This window comes from Rhipicephalus sanguineus, chromosome 2 (assembly GCF_013339695.2).
Source record: "Rhipicephalus sanguineus isolate Rsan-2018 chromosome 2, BIME_Rsan_1.4, whole genome shotgun sequence".
NCBI classification, from domain to species: domain Eukaryota; kingdom Metazoa; phylum Arthropoda; class Arachnida; order Ixodida; family Ixodidae; genus Rhipicephalus; species Rhipicephalus sanguineus.
This window is the reverse complement of record NC_051177.1, coordinates 122,611,208-122,617,558: the sequence shown is the minus strand read 5'-3', so window position 1 is coordinate 122,617,558 and position 6,351 is coordinate 122,611,208.

The window sequence follows — 6,351 nt, the reverse complement described above, 5'->3', positions numbered from 1 at the left end:
AAAGTTACCAAATTATAAGGCTAACTCTCCAGCCGAAATTCAATTGCTTCTTTCCTATTTGGTTTATACCACACCGAGCTTTTGAGCTATTGGGACAACACCGAACTTCATGCACGAACAGAAAGATGTAATACCAATTACGATGCCGGCGAGACTGCGGATGATAGAGCGCAGTTAATGACCATCCATCTCATGCGCTGCACCTCGTCTTTAAGTAATCGACCAATGTATACTTTACTGTTCGCTAACACAAAACACAGAGAGCTGAAGTTCTGAAACATCCCGGTATCGTCTTTGTCCGTGAACCCTGTTTCTTTCCATTTGTTTTTGTCTTTATATAGAACAATATAGACGATCCCAGGATTGATTGATTGATTGATTGATTGATTGATTGATTGATTGATTGATTGATTGATTGATTGATTGATTGATTGATTGATTGATTGATTGATTCTGTGCGGTGATTACCAGCCACTGGCACCGCTGAGTCTTTCGGATATGGTCGCGTCTACGTTGTTATTCTTCGATGTCGTTCTTCACCCGTAAAGTTTTTGAATCAGAAGCGATGAACCTTAAGGTCTGACACCGCCTTTCATCATTCATGCCAATCTTTAGGCACACGGACTCTCGCGCTTCCAAGCTTGTGGACGCAGGTTATATTCCCAGCCACAGTGGCTGCCTTTCGAAGGGTGAGAAATGCAAGGACACATGTGTACTTAAATTTTGATGCACACTAAAGCACCGGAGGTTAAAGAACCACATTACGAAGAGCTTCATAATCATAACGTGGTGTTGGCACACAAAACGGCGTAAACAGCCCGCAGCCCGCAAAGCGCAAACAAAAAGTAGGCTTAATTTAACAGCCACTCAAGCACGGTATTTCGTGCCAGTAGCAAGGCATAGTTATATGCGCTTTGGGCTATATCGGGTTGATGACCTGGCAAGTGAGTACGAAGTTGGCAGAGGGCTCCCCCCTGAGTCATAAACACAAGTTCCCCAGGTTACCAGCTGCCTGTTATCGTGCCCTTTGGAGTGTGGCGCGACACATGCGTCGGAGGCATGCGCCACGAGTTATTGCTTAGGCAAAGTGCAAGAATCCTTTCGGTCGTTTCCGATCAGCAGAATGACCTTGGCACTCGTCGTACGAGCCAACGTTCTGCGAACGTTAACAGAGTGCCCCCGAAGACAACGCCAGCTGCATTACACAGTTCACTTACGTTGTTGTGACTGAGTTTTGCCTGTAGCATAAATTGTGTATAGCCGACTTTATACCGGGAGTTGTTTACAGTCTGCGGTCTTTGCAGTCCGCAGGTCTCAGGCTTCTGTTTGCTTGTCAGTTGCTGCTCGATGTTCTCTCGGACGGTGCAATAAAAACTCGGAAGACTTTTTCGAACACTGAAAACCAGAACATGCTTACTCAGTTTACTTGTTTTATTGTTGTAAACTGATGCTAACCGTCATCCTTGAGATGCCTATGGCTAACATTTGATAATCGCCCACTGTCGGAGGAAAGGGTCATGGGACAATGGTCGATAGCGTCCTCAGCACAGAATGCTTTGAGAGCATTGTGGGTTTCTTGCGGAACCCTGGTCTTAGAGGCGGTGTTTAAGCAGTGCCGTAATCTTCTCGCCTTTTCCCTCCTTTTATTTTTGCCCTTCTTTCCTTCTTTTTGTAGCAGCTCTTTTTTATCATATTTTATATTCGCCCCCCCCTTTCCCCAGCAGAAAGTATAGCCAGCCGGTATGAGAACTGGCTAACATCCATGTCTTTCTGTCTATTTCTTCTTCTTCCCCCTCCTCCTATGGCTCATATGAGAGCGGAGCAGTGAAGGAGAGAGAGAGAGAGAGAGAGAGCAGAGTATGTAACCGCGTGCACTGCACAGTGGTGTAGCCGGCGGCGCTGTTTAATGAAGGCCCGCAGCCTCCAAAAATCTGATTTCGCGTCAATGACGCCTTCTGAGTGGAGTTTGTTTGGGAACACTGGGCTGTAAAGCTTCTTGCACAGATAGTGGACGATTCTTCAGATGTGGTCCATCCTTGTGCACGTCACCTGTTCCTTGGTAATATATATATGGCGCGGGTGACGTGCGTAAATATTTCACTGTCGCGTGTGTCGTGGGTGCATGGGACCGTCGGTCATTCCAATGCGTAAGCAGCCCTCCTCCTCTCCTCTTTCAGTACAGCAATCTGGGACTACTCCTGGTTACTCTATATATGCCTTTCTATATGCATTCCCTTTCTCCCTTTCTTAGCATCGCTATTATACAATGGAAGAACGTTCAAATGCAAAATGAATACTTAATGAACGTATAGAATAAGCTGCACCAAGGCTGTGAGCGATATATAATCATGCCTTCGCTCACTATTTTACACCCCCATTTTCCTTTCCACTGCTAGGGTAGCAAATGGGAGTAAAATGCATATGGTTAAGCACTGCCTCCGCTTCCTTCACTCTCTGTCACTCTCTATAAGGTCATGCTTTCTTGTCAAAACACTATATATACACCGCATGACGACGGGACAAGTTGCAAACAAGATACTATACTTCTTGCGTTGTGATAACGAACATGAACACAGCCAGCTCGGCGCTGCTTATACAGAACGTCACAAAGTGACATATTCATTTACATGGGTCAGAACCCAAGTGTTTGCGTCAAAAGGCTAACAGGACATAGATACGGCGATATATGACTAACACGTGTTTCTGGTGTTTAGCAGTTGGTTGATGAGTGACTGTGGCAATTTAAGCTCGAGTGTGTGTGTATACATTGCGTGGATGTAGGCTCTGTGGCTTATTTAGAGAAGAAGGAAACAGAATGATTGACTGTATACATAGAGCATGTCCGGTTGCAATGGCTGGCAATCTGCGTTCTGGTAAATTTGAATATGCACATTGAAGTGATCACATGCAGCTCTCGCGGCAACATGAAAAACGAGCATAAAGGATACAACAAGCATAAAGCTAAGTTAGCGTTAATACATCAAAAACGATTAAGGGCACGAAGGCTGAAATATTAAATCATTGAGAGATAGAGGCAGGCACCACTACCGATATTGAACAAAATTTGGAAATAGTGTTCAGCTGTGATCTTTCCTCTAAGAAAAAGAAGTTTATTTACAATATGTGCAACATAAGCGGGAAAGTTCACAATGTACACTAATTTGCGCACATATACTAACGCCGAATGAACTTTGACGAGCGCTAATCTGTAAAAGATTAGGAACGAATCACTGCGCTATATATATATAATCACTGCACTGTTATATATATATATATATATATATATATATATATATATATATATATATATATATATATATATATATATATATATATATATATATATATATATATATATATATATATATATATATATATATATATATATATATATATATATATATAGGCATAGTTACGAGATGTTACAAAATCGAGATGGACACTTAGACAGGAGAGCTAGAGTCCACATGCCGTCTAATCTTGCCGATTGCTCGGGATTGTGCTCCACGCAGCTGGTACTGAATATTTTATGTCAGCGTCTTTAGATCGCCTCCGAGCGAACTGCGCACTGCGCACGTTAACTTTGCTGACCCGTTTCCGTCCTGAGCTTTGTTCCATAGGATGGGTTTGCCGCTATGGAAAAACACACACGAGCTTCGGAAGTCGATGGCACGAGAAGTTCACATTGAAAAATACGTGTACCGCCAGGGGACAAATGAAATACCAATGAGGAATGACGTGGTTGAGCACGTTTCGCAAGCAATGATTCCATAAAACATTACTGCAGCGCTACTTGACCAATTCGCAAAGATGGTTTAGGGGGTCAACACTAAGCATTCGCTTCGAGTAGAAATCAGCTTCTTTGTGTATACCAAGCAGCATAACTAGCCAAAAAAATATATTTTAGCAAATATTACCATAAGTTTTATCTACACAATTCTTAATTGCAATTGCAAGTGGTCCTTAATGTCGATGGACTGGTTTGTTTCGTATTCTCTGAAGCTACATGTATGTCATGGATATATGGGAGAAAAGGAGAAAGGACAGCAAATAATGCGCAAACGAGCCAATGGTCTGTACTCTAAGGTAGCAGCAATATATTTCGGCGAGACGCGTAATTCGCTGAAGTCACTCTATGAGGCACGGCAGCGTCACACCGCGGAACTCTCAGCAGCTTCAGCAAGGCGTGTTGCACATTGCTATTTAGACGCACGGTCCTACGTTCACCTGAAAACAGGTATTGTCCTCAACTCGTATTTATGTCGATGGGAGCGCGTGCACGAAATATTAGGGCCATGTATTTACAAAATATGGAAAAGATTCTTCTCATCTTTTCGTAAGAGGATAGGTGCTACATGATCGTCGTGTTCAGTTACCGTAGAACACCACCGATCAGTGACACTAGCATACTTCCCGAACGAAAAGCTTCGAGAATTCGTCACTCAACTTGGTGTTACATGTTCTTTCAGCTGGAGTTTTATGTGAGAAACCCTTAAAACGTTGCGCCTCTAGCAGTAGTAAAAATAAATGTCACGAAATAAATCAGTAAATAAATAAATAAATACGTGAGTGAGTGAGTGAGTGAGTGAGTGAGTGAGTGAGTGAGTGAGTGAGTGAGTGAGTGAGTGAGTGAGTGAGTGAGTGAGTGAGTGAGTGAGTGAGTGAGTGAGTGAGTGAGTGAGTGAGTGAGTGAGTGAGTGAGTGAGTGAATCAGCCAATTAATCAATGAAAGTGATGTATTGGGAACTTCACCGTTGTCGGAGGACATCGATTGTTTCCTTGAGACACTGCGCGCTGTGTCTCTTCTGAGATGCTTCCGCCATCAACCGGTGCTACGCTCTACTGGGCTCAAGTTTAATACGAGAATTGAACGCAACGCCCGGGACAACGGGATGAATAGGACGATAAACATTCATTCAAAGCAATATAAATTAATTATGGAGGCGACCCTAAATTTTTTACCTGTGTGTCTGATTGTGACACCTCGCACGTCGGCGTTCGTGAGCCCTGGTGTATTCCTTGGGTTAACTGTGTTTCGTGCGCTGCCGAAGCGCGCGGATCTCCAAGGCGACATAAAATCTGATGGCGTTTATTTTGCTGACGTGTTTCCGTGACGGAAATACGTCATGAAAGTCTTAGTGGACCCCGGTATAAAACACTTTCGTGTTAAAAGAAGCTCGTGGTTGAGATCTGCTCCGCCAGGTGCCGCAACAATGTCAGCTTCCCTATAGTCCCTGAAACTTCGTAAAGTAGCGACATACGTGCATGAAAGCGCGCCTCCTCTCTTTTCTCCCTCCTCTGCCCTCTCCGAGGCTGACGCCGTGTCGGCATTGGTCAACTGCCGCCACGTGGGACAGCGCGCAGCGTTCGTTTGTTTACAGTCGCTCGCGACTGCCATCTTTGCTCTCGAAGTGCGGACTCGCTGGTTCTCAGCGCACGTGTTCCATGGATACGCACATTCCACTCCGCGTGCGTTGTGCTCTGAGATACCTTGCACACAATGGTTGCCATGGGCTTCTGCTGCGCTTTCGGATGCCGAAACAAATAAAGCGAAGGCAAAAACCGTCCGGGGAGCGCAACGAGTTGCAAAGGATGTCTTGGTTACACTGAATCGGAAGACAGAACTTTCGGCCGACGTTTTCGACGCGACTATGCGAGGTAAGTCGCTATCCTCTAAGTACTCGTCGAGGTTCGCGCAAATCGCTGCGTGCTATAGCGCCGTAGACACGTCTTAGTTAATTGTGCAGTACGTCGCTATTCCTCACACGTTTTATTGCTGCTTCTGCGGGCTGTGCACTCAGTGTTTTTTTTTTTCAAGAATATAATGGTTAGGTTTTCTGCTTGACGTGATGCGCCTACTGGTTTGAGTTTGCGGTATTGGTTTGTGCGCCTAGCATGGCACGCCGACTTCGGAGGCACGCCGACTGACGATCGAAAATGTGATTACGAAACTTCAGAGCTTCGGCGGAGTTTTGATGAAACAAAGCTGCAATGTGAAAGCTCACATTAGGAGTGGTACTCTCTGTTTGTTTTTGTTGCGTGCTCGGTTTTTTTTTCCTGGAGCAAATAGCGTTCTCTGGCTCTTTTACGTCGACAGATCCGCCGGTGGACTTGCGATAGAAGGTAGGTAGGCAAAGCGTGCGTGCCCAACCGAGTCGCAGGGTGCATTCATCCAGGGGCGTAGCCAAGGGGGGGGGGGGGGGGGGGTTCAAGCCCCCCCCCCCCCGAAATTTTTCAGTTTTGCTTGCGTATATATACACGCACACATACAAACGCACGCACGAACATACATAAAGTATGGTTGAACCCCCCCCCCCCCGAAAAAAATTTCTGGCTACGCCCCTGCATTCA